This window comes from Mercenaria mercenaria, chromosome 11 (genome assembly GCF_021730395.1).
Source record: "Mercenaria mercenaria strain notata chromosome 11, MADL_Memer_1, whole genome shotgun sequence".
NCBI lineage: Eukaryota > Metazoa > Mollusca > Bivalvia > Venerida > Veneridae > Mercenaria > Mercenaria mercenaria.
Genome location: NC_069371.1, coordinates 39,152,031 through 39,169,612, shown reverse-complemented (window position 1 = coordinate 39,169,612; position 17,582 = coordinate 39,152,031). Strand labels below are relative to the sequence as shown.

Sequence of the window (17,582 nt, the reverse complement as noted above, 5' to 3'; positions counted from 1 at the left end):
ATGGAGAAGAAGTAAAAATGTTGACAATGGATGCCAGATTAAGGACCATCCGCCTATACTAGTAGTTCTGCATCCTGAACCTTTAGTTAAGGTGAACTAAAAAGTAGGAGAAAGAACTGAATTTGATCAAGAAAGTAGGAAGTTTAACAAAAAAATATGAAAAATTCTTTACCTCTACATTGATGGTATAGTAGCTTATTACAGGAATCTTCTGTGTACTGTGTAGCCTTCTGCTGTAACTACCCGATACATGTGCTTCAACCAGTCTGAAATGTAATTATGTTTATTTCAAATTACAAAACAACTCTATAAAATGATCTCACCGGTAGTGTTACATAACCTTACTGCACTGCCTTTACACAAGGAAGTTTATGCAATATCAATATACAGCTATGTAATCTTACATGCATAATATTATTCTGTCTTACAAGCAGAAAAATACTAACTTATTTCTAATTATTATTATATTATTATTATACCAGATTTATACAGAGCCCTTTTCATGATAAACATGATCAAAGGCGCTTTACATATAGAAAACGCAGGCACACTGTGAGGGCGGGAAATTCATCCTCTACTAGTACAGACACAGAGAGATCTGACCAGACAGACAGAGTGAGACAAAGCCCCTAGAACAGATAGAATTTTTTTTTTCAGATACAGGCTTTTCCAGCTAATTTAGCCTAGCTCTTTGCGAATAGACAGTCTGGTTCTTTAACGTGCCTGGTGTATAGCATCCATACATGCGAAGCAGTCTTTCCTGGGAAGAACCAGTTCAGGGTTCTTGGTTAGGTGGGAGACTCAGAAATTTCCAGTGCCGTGACCAGGATTCGAACCCCGGACCTCGCTCTGGATTGACAGTCAAGTGTGTTACCACTAGACCACCGGCCCACTGAAGGCAAGTAAATACTCAGTACTTGATGAGAAAACATTCAAATTGAGTCAAAAGAAATAACATAGTAGCATTTGCTAAGGTGTACATGCAGTACGGTACTTAAATGTGACAACACAGTATTAATGTTAAGCTCTCAGCATACAATAGCCCTTTAGATGGTAAGTAGAATTTTATACATAGGTTTAACCTGACTAAATTTTGAGTTTCCAGATATGCAACAACATTTCACAGTTTTAAGGCAAATGGTGTATTTGAAAAAAAAAACAACTAAATTTTTCACTTACTACAAACTGAAACATACTTATAAAGCTTATGCTTTAAAATTCTGCCAGATTTAAAAAAAAAAAAAAAAAAAAAAAAGAACCCTCTTTTTTATATTATAACATTTAAATATCATAATTCAGCAAAGATCAGAAAACTTCTTATTCTGTCTAATACACAAGTTTCACTATACATTGTAAATAAAGTAATGCATAGTCACTCTCTTCATAAAGCTATTTGATTCAGTACATACTGATCCAAACAACCATGAAAAGAAAAGTTGAAAAATCTTTGAAGTAAACACATTTCCAAGAGGGTCATACTCCCTGGAACATAGGCTTAATACTGACTGATCCTCTTCAACATAGCTATACAAGCTTAAGGCCATATGAACGCCAACTCCTCCGAATGCAAAGCGCCAAACTTCCAAGTTGCTCCAGAGAAGAAATGGAGTATGTGCTGAAAGGTTACACTGAAATGTTTGAACTGTAATTATATTACCCCTGAGCAGAAAATGTACAAGAAAGTCATCTCTCCCAAGCCTGGACCCTATCCATCTGCTCCAAATATTATCAGGATTGGCCACTGGTCAGTAGGACATTCAGACTGGTAACACAAGGTTCCGTTATCTGGTGACATGTATGGACATACCACTACCATCCAGTTGCAGGTTAGTCTTCACAAAATGACGACATGTGTGAAAAGGTGCAGATGCTCAAAGAAGTTAGTAAATGTGGCAACAATGAGAACATTATATAGTCCTGAACAGACAATATAACTCACCAGTCATTGCCAGCCACAGGAAGCAGGGACAGAATGCCTCTCAGGCTATTGGTTTAGCATGTGAGACTATGACATCCCAACAGTTTATTATAGCTGCCTGTGTTCAGAATAAACTTTGCTGGACAGCTGCTTGGCTGAAAGGTAAAGAAATGAATGTGACTTGTCGCAAAGGACATGCAAACTGCACAACAAATTACAAGACACATGTCCCTCTGTCAGTGTATGAAATGGGGAAATCTATCAGCACCCAGTTAGCACTAAAAGGGACATTGAACAAATGCATTACAACAGATGGTGATTCCAGATCAGCCAAAGGGATGGATGCAGCACTTAAGGCACCATATTCAATGTGGAAGGTAGAATGACTTGCTGAGCAAACGTGTCCGATAAGCTCCATTTTGTCAGTGCTACAGAGCCAATTTCAGCACGGACATGTTTCTTGGCTCAACCCACAAACAGAAGCATAACTACAAAACAGACTTTAGTGCAGACATAAAAGCCCATTGTAATCTGACTCTAAAAACAATAATGGAAGTTAATGACCAGTGACATCAATTTTAGTTATAAAGAAGATTTTACCAAGTGCCTTGGATGCGACTGTGTTTTTACTCAAAGGAAATAACTTGATTCTAGAAAGTAAACTCGTAAGTGAACAACGTCTGCCAATCTTAATCCTATCCAAGGTACAGTAAAACCTGCTTTAGTGGTCACCATTATTAAGTAACTAACCTATCTTAAGCAGATACTGTCTCATTTCCCAAAATGGTCATTCATTCTATAAATTACCTGCATTAAGCAGTCACTTTTTCCTACTCACTTGGCTAGCTGGTTAAGACAGGTTTTACTGTATTTCAATGCAATGGAAAAGTAATCTATTATGTACCCTGCAAAAAACAATAACACAGTCATGCATCTCACAGTCCTCAAATTGTTCTTTTTCGTATTTCTTAACGTCTGCCCCATACTTTGATGATACATATACGTAGGCTGCGTAGAGATTTTTTCCCATCAGTAGCTATATCAACATATTTTACTTTTTTTTTTTTTAAAAAGCAAAACAAAACCCTGTTTGTTGACAAATATTACTAATGAAAATGTCAAAATTTCCTCCCTTAGAGGCCTGAAATTATCATATACTTACAAGGCAAGAATATTTTATAAGTTTCCGCTAACCTAAATACAGGTAGGTTATACATGTGTGTGTGTTTGTGTGTGCATGCATATTGCAGGGTGTAGGGTGTAGGGGGTGGGGGTGGGCAGGTGGGGTAAGACATTTGGGGAGTGATGACATAGGATACTAAGAGACAATAATAAACAGTTTCCACAGGATGCCCCCGTAACATGAGAAAGGTCACAGGCATAGTACTGCTCACAAACTAAAAGAAGGACCCTTGGCCCTATTTATTTACAAAAATATTGTAGGAAAACCAGGAAATTTAGTATTCTGTATAAGTAGTGAAAATTGGCTAAGTTCAACCAAGGACTGTGACCTTGACCTTTGATATTTGTGTCAAATTATTCTGAAATAGGACCATGCATGTCAAAGTTATGGCCCGTACACAAACACCACCCTTTTCCGAACACACAAGCAAACAAACAAACACACACAGACAGGGGTAACATTTTATGCACCTCCCCCACTCCCCCGCAACCCCAATTTATGGCGGGGGCATAAAAAGGTTTAGCATCTGAGCAACTTTGAATCCATTCCTTCAGAAAGTGTATCAGGTGTTGAACATACCTAATTTTCTTTACTATGACCTATTCTGTAAAATTAAGAACAGACTGTAATTCTAGAATAGCCACAGAAAGAAGTCCATTACTTATGATCATCTTCACCACAAGGTCCTTCATCTGTGAAACTTTCAAGCATATCCTTTCGATAGTGTTTGAGGAGGTAGACACAAGATTTTTCTCTCTATTCTTTAAAGCAAAACTATCAAAGGGCCATAACTGCAGTAAAATAATTCATAGCATAATTTCCTTCCTTTACGGTAATCTGCACATAAAACTTATTCATCTGTAAAAGTTTGAAGCACATCAGACTTTTTGTGAGTTGGACACACAAGATATTGGGACGTATGTACTCTCTGATCTATGTATAGACGTATGTATGGACAGCACCAACGTTACGTTGAGGGTATAATAACCTTGGTAAAGAGTCACCAAGGACCATTTCTGAGAAATAATTTCAGAATCAGAGCTGTGATTTAGGAGATATCACTAAAAGAATATTTCTCTTTTTTCTGTGGTGGAACCTATATTATGCAACGATGAGGAACTGTTCAAAAACTTTAGAACAGGACTACACAAGGAGCAACCAGGCCAAGTACCAACTATGGTTACAAAAGGAATGCTGTCTGAAGAAAATCTTGATAAACTGATGCACGACGGTGAGTGATCAGAATAGTTAATCTTGAGCTTAAAAGTGGGAGAGGTACCTTAGTCTTTATACACATATACAAACTAGAGTATACCCAAATACTAGAAACATTTTGTCCCAAAATCTTTATGAAGGAGTGGAAGTTGTGTCTGCAGTTTTTTTTCCCTTCTAATTAACATACATATGCAAAGTTAATTCAATTTTTACATCTCATTATCAGCATGCTATTAAGTTTAATTGATTTAAATATTGTGTTTTTTGTTGTTTTTTAATTTTGTGGGTATAAAATTCCATGGCTTTGCCTAAAATGGCTATTTCACTGGGATATGAATTCTTCATAAACTGACTTGTAAACCAATTTTAGATAGAGAAACTGAAATTAGACAGGTTTTTGCTTTCTTTGCAAGAGACAATCATTTAGATTAACTACCAGTAACAAATGTTTCCAATTCCAGCAGCAGTGGTTCCTGGTACGTCGAAGGTTCCTTATCAACCTTGTATCGCAAAATATTTTCATTGTGTCTTTATACTCCTTGTGTCTGGTTCATACATAACAACTTTTACTCAGTCCAGTTGTTCCCTGGTCTCGGCTGAAATAGAAAGAGAGATTTATGTACTACATGTAACCATTAAAACAAAGCCTGTCTGGGTTTGATATTAAAGCTTTCTTCTGTTGTTAATTCTGTGAAAAAGACTTAACTCTAATCATTTGATGCTGAGAAGTCTTTTAAAGTTTTCTTTACAGCTAAACAAGGAAAACAACTAAAGAGTGATAACTCTGACAGTAATAATGGATTCTTGGTGATACAATAAAGGCAACAAGCAACCCTGGTTGTGTAACTACTGTGTGAAACGAGAATGAAGTATTGCCATGCAATATAAATAATAATTTGATATCTGTCAATGATGTATATTAAACAATATTGTAATATACATATATAATATATCAATGTGTTATAACAAAACATTTGGATTAAAATTTGCATATACAAAAATCTACAGTTGTTGATTGTTTCATAACATTCAATTTTGATAACATGTCATTTTGAAATGAGAAAAAATGTAATAATTATCATATTAACCATAAGCCTGCTTGCGGCAAGTGATTCTGCCTTTGCGACCAGTGCAGACAAAGATCAGCCTGCACATCCATGCAGTCTGATCATGGTCTGCACTGTTTGCTATTCAGTCAGTAGATTTTCAGTGAACACCCGGCCCTTTGAATAATGAATGGTATGGCCGAAATTGAATGATGGACCAGTCCATTTTAGAATTTAAGCCGGTTAAAGGATATTGAAGAAAACTCAACATTTTTTTAATTTGTGTTCATATGACATATGAGCTTACATAAAAATATTTTACAGACTGGGCAGGAAAAGATCAATGTTGATTTTTTACTTTCAGGTGTGACTTTGACCTTTGAACTGACAGATTTAGGGGTCTGTGTATGGCATGTAACACATTATCTCATTATAGGGAACATTCGTGTCAAGTAATATTAAATTCCCTTAATTGATAACAGAGTTATCAACCAGAAAGGAAACAAGACCTGTCTATTGACAGCGCGCTAGACTATCTAATTAATTGATGGAAGTATGGGGTCAAAATATTACCAGAGAATTTCAGACAAAAGAAAACAAGAGGGCTCTGAAGGCCCTGTATCGCTCACCTGACCTGTTGACCTAAAGATCAGATCATCAAGATTAACATTCTGCCCAAGTTTCATTAAGATATGGTCATAAATGTGGCCTCTAAAGTGTTAACTAGCTTTACCTTTGATCTGACCTAGAGACCTAGTCGTCGACCCCACATGACCAAGATTGGAAATTAACCTTAAGATCATAAAGATAAACATTCTGACCAAGTTTCATGAAGGTATAATCATAAATGTGGCCTTTAGATTGTTAACAAGCTTAACCTTTGATTTGACCTGGTGACCTAGTTTTTGGTCCCACTTGACCCAGACTAGAACTTGACTTTAAGATCATTAAGATTAACATTCTGACCAAGTTTCATTAAGATATGGTCTTAAATATGGCCTCTAGAGAGTTAATTAGCTTTTCCTTTGATTTGACCTGGAGACCTGGTTTTGACCCCACATAACCCAGATTCAAACTTGACCTAAAGATTATCAAGATTAATATTCTGACCAAGATTCATGAAGATACAGTCATAAATGTGACCTCTAGAGTGTTAACAAGTTTTTCCTTTGATTTTTGACCTGGTGACCTAGTTTTGTTCCCACATGATCCAGATCCAAACTTGACCTAGAGGTCATCAAGACTAACATTCTGATTAAGTTTCATAAAGATATTGTCATGAATGTGGTCTCTTGTGTTAACAAGCTTTCCCTTTGATTTGATCTGTTGACCTAGTTTTAGACCTCAGATGAAAGAATATCGAACTTGTCCAAGATTTTATTAAGGGCAACAATCTGACCAAGTTTCATTAAGATTGGGCCAAAATTGTGACCTCTAGGGTGTTAACAAGCTTTCCCTTTGATTTAGTCTGGTGACCTAGTTTTTGATCCTAAATGACTCAAATAAATACTTGCCCTATAGATCATAAAGATCATTAAGATTAACATTCTGACCAAGTTTCATTAAGATATGGCCATAAATGCGGCCTCTAAGAGTGTTAACTAGCTTTTCCTTTGATTTAACCTGGTGACCTAGGTTTTGACCCTACATAACCCAGATTCAAACTGGACCTAAAGATCATTAAGATTAACATTCTGACTAAGTTTCATGAAGATACAGTCATAAATGTGGCCTCTGGAGTGTTAATAAGCTTTTCCTTTGATCTGACCTAGTGACCTAGTTGTCGACCCCACATGACCAAGATTGGAACTTAACCTTAAGATCATTAAGATAAACAGTCTGACCAAGTTTCATGAAGGTATAATCATAAATTTGGCCTCTAGATTGTTAACAAGTTTTACCTTTGATCTGACCTGGTGACCTAGTTTTTGATCACACTTGACCCAGATTGGAACCCGACTTTAAGATCAAGAAGATTAACATTCTGACGAAGTTTCATTAAGATATGGTCATAAATGTGGCCTCTAGAGAGTTAATTAGCTTTTCCTTTGATTTGACCTGGAGACCTGGTTTTGACCCCACATGACCCAGATTCAAACTTGACCTAAAGATCATTAAGATTAACATTCTGACTATGTTTCATGAAGATACAGTCATAAATGTGGCCTCTGGAGTGTTAATAAGCTTTTCCTTTGATCTGACCTAGTGACCTAGTTGTCGACCTCACATGACCAAGATTGGAACTTAACCTTAAGATCATTAAGATAAACAGTCTGACCAAGTTTCATGAAGGTATAATCATAAATGTGGCCTCTAGATTGTTAACAAGTTTTACCTTTGATCTGACCTGGTGACCTAGTTTTTTATCACACTTGACCCAGATTGGAACCCAACTTTAAGATCAAGAAGATTAACATTCTGACGAAGTTTCATTAAGATATGGTCACAAATGTGGCCTCTAGAGAGTTAATTAGCTTTTCCTTTGATTTGACCTGGAGACCTGGTTTTGACCCCACATGACCCCGATTCAAACTTGACCTAAAGATTATCAAGATTAACATTCTGACTGAGATTCATGAAGATACAGTCATAAATGTGACCTCTAGAGTGTTAACAAGTTTTTCCTTTGACCTGGTGACCTAGTTTTGTTCCCACATGATCCAGATTCAAACTTGACCTAGAGGTCATCAAGACTAACATTCCTTTGATTTAATCTGGTGACCTAGTTTTTGATCCCAAATGACCCAATATCAAACTCGTCCAAGATTTATTTAAGGGTAACATTCTGACCAAGTTTCATTAAGATTGGGTCAAAATTGTGACCTCTAGAGTGTTAACAAGCTTTTCCTTTGAACTGACCTGGTGACCTAGTTTTTGACCCCACCTGACTCAAATTTAAACTTGGCCTATAGATCATAAAGATCATTAAGATATTGCCATAAATGTGGCCTCTAGTGTTAACTAGCTTTTCCTTTGATTTAACCTGGTGACCTAGGTTTTGTCCCTCAGACCCAGATTCAAACTGGACCTAAAGATCATTAAGATTAACATTCTGACTAAGTTTCATGAAGATACAGTCATTAATGTGGCCTCTGGAGTGTTAATAAGCTTTTCCTTTGATCTGACCTAGTGACCTAGTTGTCGACCCCACATGACCAAGATTGGAACTTAACCTTAAGATCATTAAGATAAACATTCTGACCAAGTTTCATGAAGGTATAATCATAAATGTGGCCTCTAGATTGTTAACAAGTTTTACCTTTAATTTGACCTGGTGACCTAGTTTTTGATCCCACTCGACCCAGATTGGAACTTGACCTTTAGATCAATAAGATTAACATTCTGACCAAGTTTCATTAAGATATGGTCTTAAATGTGGCCTCTAGAGAGTTAATTAGCTTTTCCTTTGATTTGACCTGGAGACCTGGTTTTGACCCCACATGACCCAGATTCAAACTTGACCTTAAGATTATCAAGATTAACATTCTGACCGAGATTCATTAAGATACAGTCATAAATGTGACCTCTAGAGTGTTAACAAGTTTTTCCTTTGATTTTTGACCTGGTGACCTAGTTTTGTTCCCACATGATCCAGATTCAAACTTGACCTAGAGGACATCAAGACTAACATTCTGATTAAGTTTCAAAAAGATATTGTCATGAATGTGGCCTCTAGTGTTAACAAGCTTTTCCTTTGATTTGATCTGGTGACCTAGTTTTTGACCTCAGATGACCCAATATTGAACTCGTTCAAGATTTTATTGAGGGCAACAATCTGACCAAGTTTCATTAAAATTGGGCCAAAATTGTGACCTCTAGAGTGTTAACAAGCTTTTCCTTTGATTTAACCTGGTGACCTAGTTTTTGATCTAAAATGACACAATATCAAACTCGTCCAAGATTTGTTTAATGGTAACACTCTGACTAAGATTCATTAAGATTGGGCCAAAATTGTGAACTCTAGAGTGTTAACAAGCTTTTCCTTTGAATTGACCTGGTGACCTAGTTTTTGACCCCACCTGACTCAAATTTAAACTTGGCCTGTAGATCATAAAGATCATTAAGATTAACATTCTGACCAAGTTTCATTAAGACATGACCATAAATGTGGCCTCTAGAGTGTTAACTAGCTTTTCCTTTGATTTAACCTGGTGACCTAGGTTCTGACCCTACATAACCCAGATTCAAACTGGACCTAAAGATCATTAAGATTAGCATTCTGACTAAGTTTCATGAAGATACAGTCATAAATGTGGCCTCTAGAGTGTTAACAAGCTTTTCCTTTCATTTGACCTGGTGACCTAGTTTTTGACCCCAGATAACCCAATTATATCAAACTCGTCAAAGATTTTATTGAGGGTAACATTCTGACCAAGTTTCATTAAGACTTCGCCAAAATTGTGACCGCTAGAATGTTAACAAGCTTTTCCTTTGATTTTATCTGGTGACCTAGTTTTTGACCCTAGGTGACCCAATATCAAACTTGTCCAGGATTTTTTTGATGGTAACATTCTGACTTAGTTTCATTAAGATTGGGCCAAAATTGTGACATCTAGTGTGATAACAGTCAAATTGTTGACGACGGACAACTGAAAACAGACACAGGGCGATCACATCTGATCAATTTTCATAAAGACTGGACCAAAAAACGTGGCCTCTTGAGTGTAAACAAGCTTATTCGTTAATTTGACCTGGTGACCTAGTTTTGGCCTAGAAATCATCAAGATAAACATTCTGACCAAGTTTCATGAAGATAGGGTCATTAATGTGGCCTCTAGGTTGTTAACAATCTGTTCCTTTGATTTGACCTGATGACCTAGTTTTTGACTGATATGACCCAGTTTCGATCCAGGTCTAGAAATCATCAAGATAATCATTCTGCGCAAGTTTGTATCAAATAAAGCATAAATGAAACCTCTATAAGGCTGAAAAGGCCAAACTAGAAAATTTTGCCCCAGTAACTCCAGAACCCATGATGGAATCTAGCCAGTTTTCAAAAGGAACTGAATTCTTATTGTGTCTTAAGTTGTGTGTAAGTGTGGTTGAAATCAAATATAAAATGGCACTTCTATCGTGTTCACAAGGTAGTAATTAACAAATTTTGGCTCTTTCAGGGGCCAATCAGGGGCCGTAACTCCGGAACCTATGATTGGATCTGACTCATTCATCATGGAATCCAAGATTTATTGTTGTTGAAGATATTTTGCAAGTTTGTTTCAAATCAAACCATAAATGAAGTCATTATATGGCTGCAAAAGCCAAAATAGCTAATTCTGGCCCTTTAAGGGGCCATTACTCTGGAACCCATGATGGGATCTAACCAATTACTGAAAGGAACTGAGATATTATGCCATACAACTTGTGTGCAAGTTTAATTAAAGTTGATTGCAAAATGTGGTCTCTAACGTGTTCACAAGCCAAAAATAGCAAATTTTGGCCCTTTAAGGGGCCCTAACTCTGGAATCAGTTTTCGAAAGGAACCAAGATATTATGCCAATACAAGTTATGTGCAAGTTTGATTAAAACTGATTGCAAAATGTGGTCTCTATCGTGTTCAAAAGAAATTGTGAACAGACGACAGACGGACGATGGACAAAATGCGATCACAAAAGCTCACCCTTTCACTATGTGATATGTGAGCTAAAAACAAGAGTGCCAGACTGTCACAAAATAAGTCCGTCTAAATATTCAGTTACGTATCATAACGGTAATAATGTTGATTTTGTATGCCTTGTTAACCAAAACAAGAGGACCATGATGGTCCTGAATCGCTCACCTGTCTCCAGATGACCCAATTTTCATGAAGATCCATTGAAAAATATGGCTTCTAGAGAGGTCACAAGGTTTTTCTATTATTTGACCTTATGACCTAGTTAGTGAAGGCAGTTGACCCAGTTCTGAACTTGACCTAGATTTTATCAAGGTGAACACTCTCACCAATTTTCATGAAGATCCATTGAAAAGTATGGCCTCTAGAGAGGTCACAAGGTTTTTCTATTTTTAGACCTACTGACCTAGTTTTTGATCGCACGTGACCCAGTTTCGAACTTGACCTAGATATCATCAAGATAAACATTCTGACCAACTTTCATAAAGATCCCATGAAAAATGTGACCTCTAGAGTGGTCACAAGCAAAAGTTTACGGATGGACGACGGATGCCACGTGATCACAAAAACTCACCTTTGTGACAGGTGAGCTAAAAAAAGGGTAAGGAATCAAAGTATTTGTGAGGTTCCACTTGAGATGAAATTGACAATCGGAGCAAAACTATTTGAATAGACAAGGCAAATTTCACAGATTTCTAGTAATTCCAGGGCCAAAATCCAAGAGTGCCTTGGGCCATTGGGGTGGTTATCGAACTTGGCCGAGATATTATGCCCAAAAACATTGTAACAAAGTTTAGTGAAGATCGGATGAAAACTGTTCGACTTTTCTAAGAGGACAGACAAAAGCTAAATTTGCAGTTTTTCGTGTAATTCAAGGGCCATAATACAAGAGTGCCTGGGGCAATTTGGGTGGTTACTGGACTTGCCCAAGATATTATGCCCACAAGCATTGTCAGCAAGTTTGGTGAAAATAGGATGAAAACTGTTTGACTTAGAGAGCTGACGTGCTTTTGGACGCAGACCACCTGCCCGCCATAATATAATTGCCCCATTCTTTCAGAGATGGGCATATAACAAGAGGACCATGATGGTCCTGAATCGCTCACCTGTCCCCACATGAACTGAGTATGACGTCGTTTTTTTCTATTATTTGACAAAGTGACCTAGTTTTTGAGCTCATGTGACCTAATTCTGAACCTGACCTAGATATCATCAAGATAAAAATTCTGACCAATTTTCATGAAGATCCATTGAAAAATATGGCCTCTAGAGAGGTCACAAGGTTTTGCTATTATTTTATATAATGACCTAGTTTTTAAAGGCATGTGACCCAGTTTTGTACTTGACCTAGATATCATCAAGATGAACATTCTCACCAATTTTCATGAAGATCTCATGAAAAATATGGCCTCCAGAGAGGTCACAAAGTTTTTCTACTTTTAGACCTACTGACCTACTTTTTGACCGTACGTAACCCAGTTTCAAACTTGACCTAAACATCATCAAGGTGAACATTCTCACCAATTTTCATGAAGATCCATTGAAAAATATGGCCTCTAGAGAGGTCAAAAGGTTTTTCTATGTTTAGACCTAGTGACCTAGTTTTTGACCGCAGTTGACCCGGTTTCAAACTTGACCTAGATATCATCAAGATGAGCATTTAGACCAACTTTCATACAGATCTCATGAAAAATATGGCCTCTAGAGTGGTCACAAGGTTTTTCTATTATTTGACCTACTGACCTAGTTTTTGAACGCAGTTGACCCAGTTTCAAACATGACCTAGATATCATCAAGATAAACACTCTGATTAATTTTCATGCAGATCCCATGAAAAATACGGCCTCTACAGAAGTCACAAGGTTTTTCTATTATTTGACCTACTGACCTAGTTTTGGAACGTGCGTGACCCAGTTTCGAACTTGAACTAGATATCATCAAGATGAACATTCTGACCAATTTTCATGCAGATCCCAAGAAAACTATGACCTCTAGAGAGGTCACAAGGATTTTCTATTATTTGACCTACTGACCTAGTTTTTGAGCGCAGTTGACCCAGTTTCAAACCCGACCTAGATATCTTCAAGGTGAACATTCTCACAAATTTTCATGAAGATCCATTGAAAAATATGTCCTCTAGAGAGGTCACAAGGTTTCTCTATTTTTAGACCTACTGACCTAGTTTTTGATGGCACATGACCAAGTTTCAAACTTGACCTAGATATCATCAAGGTGAACATTCTGACCAACTTTCATAAAGATCCCATGAAAAATGTGACCTCTAGAGTGGTCACAAGCAAAAGTTTACACACGCACGGACGGATGACGGACGCTGCGCGATCACAAAACTCATCTTGTCACTATGTGACAGGAGCTAAAAATGAAGAAAAAAAATTATGTGGAGTGGGTGAGGGGGTGTGACCATGTCAGTGGGGGTGACCGGGTGTGAGTTCACAACTTCACATGTTGATAATAAATTCTTCCTTTGTAAGTCAATGTAAAACAAGCGACCTCTCGGGCGTGGCATATACCGACTCCAGGGTCCTGGGTGGGGCAAGTTTTAACACCAGGGGATAATTTGAGCAATCCTGGTAAAGGACTATTATACTATGCTACATACCAAATATCAAAGCTCTAGGCCATGTAGTTTTGTACAAGAAGATTTTCAAAGTTTTCCTTATATAAGTCTATATAAACCATGTGTCCCAAGGGTGGGGCCATATTTGACCCTAGGGGAATTTAATTTGAGCCCTCTAGGTAGAGGACCACTTTATGATGGTATATACAAAATAACAAAGCCCTAGGCCCTGTGGTTTTGGACAAGAAGATTTTTAAAGTTTTCCCTATACAAGTCTATATAAACCATGTGACCCCCCAGGCCGAGGCCATATTTTACCCTAGGGGAATGATTTGAAAAACCTTGGTAGAGGACCACTAGATAAGGCTACATACCAAATATAAAAGCCCTAGGACCTGTGGTTTTGGACAAGAAGATTTTTAAAGTTTCTCCTTTTGGTTGCCAAGGCAACTAGAGTTCTGTATGGAACTCAATTCTTTGAATAAATTTTAAAGACTATCCATGGAACATCCCTGAGAAGTTTCATCAAAATTGGCCTGGTGGTTTAGGAAGAGATGTTGTTTAAAGAAAAGTGTGGACGGATGTTGGCCGACTGGCCGGGCGGATGGTGAGCTACCACAATAGCTCACCCTGCTCAGGTGAGCTAAAAAAAATCCTATTGATCTTTGACCTCAGAGTGTGACATTGACCTTTTAGTTAGTGGTCTGGGTGTTGCGCATGACACATCGTCTTGTCATAGGGTAAATCTGTAATATTACAATCCCTTTAAGGATTGTTGAGTTACAGACCAGACAGGAAAAAAGTCCTGTTGGCCTTTGACTCCCAAGTGTGACCTTAACATTTCAGTTAAGGGTTGGGCTTTTGTGCATGACATGTTGTCTCATCCAGGGGAATTTTTGTCCCAAATGATATGTAAATCCTGTTTTGATTGATAAAGTTAGGGACCGGTGAGAAAAAACCCCTATTGACTTTTGACCTCCATGTGTGAAGTCGTCTGATTATGGGGAACATTTATGCCAAGCAAAATTGTAATCCCTTGAGGGATGACAGATTTTGGACCGGACACGAAACAGACCCTGTCTATGCCATTGTTAACATTTGACTGCCAAGTGTGACCTTGACCTTTGAGCTAGGGGTCTGAATGTTGTGCACGACGCATCATCTTATAATGGGGTATATCTGTGCCAAGTAATATCAAAATCCCTTCATGGATGGCAGAGTTATGGACTGGACAGGGAAAATGCCCTGTTGACCTTTTACCTCCAACTGTGACATTGACCTTTGAGCTAGGGGTCTGGGTGTTGTGTATGATCTAGTTAAATATTAAAATCCCTTGATGAGTTATGGACCTTACATGAAATTACGGCTGGACAGATGAACGAAGGATGGGCCACCGAAACAATATAGGGGGCCATTTCTTTTGTTATTTTCTTTTGTTGTATAGGGGGCCCTGACCCTATAATCTATTGTTAACGGATTGAAGCTATTGTGCTCTTTTTTTCTCTTTACAGTAAGATGACCCTCTCTATCTTTTAAGTTGCTGGGAATGACGGACGGACGACAGACAGTGAGTGATCACAATAGCTCACCCAGAGCATTTTGTGCTCAGGTAAGCTAAAAATATATATACATGTAAAAACTTTATGTCTAGTTGAATCACTGTTGTATTTATATTTTGGTTTGCACAATGTCACATCCTTGAACTGTATACCTGAAAACACACTACAGGTCAAACAAATATTATGTGACATCTATGTTAAATCTCATTTTACCTAAAGATAGAACCTAGTTTAAGAATGCAAATTTAAATCAGTAACACTTAGTCTCTTACATTATACATTCAATCTGCTACCTACATCTCACAACAAGATCCTACAAAGATCTACAACCCTGTATGTCTGGAATTCTTTGTATGTAGCTTTTTTTCTTTGTTTTCCTGTGGCTTCACTACAAAAACACAACAAAAATCATTCATACAAGACATACAAATACTTGCAGTTTAAAATATTATTCAACCTTTTAAAGTGATATTTGCAGAAAGGCAATTGTAACATTACCATAACAGAATTTAGTAGGAAAATTTTAAATTGAGTTATCTCCCTTCAATCATAGAAGTCAAATTTATACATTATATTTAAATCAGTCCCTGTCTATAAAATAGAGTTCAACCTGTATAAAGTAGCCAGTCAAATGAAAGATACAATGTGGCTGTTTTAGAGAGGATGACTGCTTAAGGAAATTAGAATAAAATGACCATTTGGGAAGTTAGCCAACCGGCTAAGGGAAGTGGCTGCTGGTAAGGTATGTTTATGTGAATAATCTCTAGGTCTTACTGGAAATAATAATTGTGAATATAAAATATTTTGTATTCAAATAAATATTTTGTGTTAACAATTTTGTTAACAAACATAACAAAAGCTGTTAGTATACTCAACGTCAAAACTAGATATATCACTTATGTCATAATTTCCTTAGCAGAGAAAACAAAATGATGTATGAGTAAAGTTTCTTAACTGACAAGACACATTTAATTAACCCTTACCCTGCTAAATTCCAGTAAGGAACTTGTCCATCTTTCAATGTGGTCAGTACAAAAACAAAAAGATAGTGACTGAATGGCAAACAGTGCAGATTGTCATCAGACTGCATGGATGTGCAGGCTGATTATGATCTGCATTGGTCGCAAAGGCAGAATCAGTTGTGTCCAGCATGATAAGAGTTAAGAAATGAAAATGAAATGACTAATACCCTCTAAGGTGAATGATGAAATTGGACAATTGTTTGAGTCTAATCCTTTTAGTAATAACAGAGGTATTTACCAGATTTTTGTAAGTATAAAAGGGACATAATTCATGGAATATTACTGCCATAGTACAGCATTTTGTGTTATGTGATATAGGTGATGGTGTGGTACAACTACTTCAAGTTTGAATCAAATACATTCAGCAATAATCCACACAGAGTTTATCTTCCTCAAAACTTCCAACATGAAATCTGAAGTAAACAAGAGCTGCCGGAGGACAGCAACGCTCGACTATTCAACAGCCTTGTCAATTGAATGAATATCAAAATCAAACAAGAGGACCATGATGGTCCTGAATCGCTCAGCTGTCCCCACATGACCCAGTTTTGAACTGAGTATGATGTTTTTTTCTATTATATGACACAGTGACCTAGTTTTCGAGCTCATGTGACCCAGTTTTGAACTTGACCTAGATATCATCAAGATAAAAATTCTAACCAATTTTCATGAAGATCCATTGAAAAATATGGCCTCTAGAGAGGTCACAAGGTTTTTTATTATTTGACCTACTGACCTAGTTATTGATGACACGTGACCCAGTTTCGAACTAGGTCTAGATATCATCAAGGTGAACATTCTGACCAATTTTCATGAAAATCCATTCAAAAGCATGGCCTCTAGAGGTCACAAGGTTTTTCTATTTTTAGACCTACTGACCTAGTTTTTGACCGCAGTTGACCCAGTTTCGAACTTGACTTAGAGATCATCAAGATGAACATTCAGACCAATATGCATACAGATCCCATGAAAAATATGGCCTCTAGAGAGGTCACAAGGTTTTTTTATTATTTGACCTACTGACCTAGTTTTTGATGGCACATGACCCAGTTTCGAATTTGACCTAGATATCATCAAGGTGAACATTCTGACCAACTTTCATGAAGATCCATTGAAAAGTATGGCCTCTAGAGAGGTCACAAGGTTTTTCTACTTTTAGACCTACTGACCTAGTTTTGGACCGCACGTGACCCAGTTTCGAACTTGACCTAGATATCATCAAGATGAACATTCTGACCAACTTTCATAAAGATCCCATGAAAAATGTGACCTCTAGAGTGGTCACAAGCAAAAGTTTACGCACTGACGGATGCTGCGCGATCACAAAAGCTCACCTTGTCACAAAGTGACATGTGAGCTAAAAAGGGGCATAATTTTGTAAAATTGCAAAACAGGGTTATGGAACCTGTAAAATACATATCAGCTCATGACAATGGACAATTGTGTGAAGTTT

The 17,582-nt window shown here is 37.3% G+C and overlaps 1 long non-coding RNA gene across 3 annotated transcripts in view; it reads right to left on the bottom strand.

Annotated features, from left to right (window-relative positions):
• LOC123564968 (uncharacterized) overlaps positions 1-17,582 on the bottom strand; it is a 38,147-nt gene that overhangs the window by 7,820 nt on the left and 12,745 nt on the right. The window contains exons 2-6 of one of the 3 annotated variants that reach the window (XR_008366016.1): positions 15,380-15,495; positions 4,753-4,912; positions 2,726-2,823; positions 1,940-2,073; positions 173-266 (exon numbers count right to left, since the gene is read on the bottom strand). This is a non-coding gene — a long non-coding RNA (uncharacterized LOC123564968). The remainder of the gene's footprint in view (positions 1-172; positions 267-1,939; positions 2,074-2,725; positions 2,824-4,752; positions 4,913-15,379; positions 15,496-17,582) is intronic. The other 2 variants (XR_008366014.1, XR_008366015.1) reach the window with 2 other exon arrangements.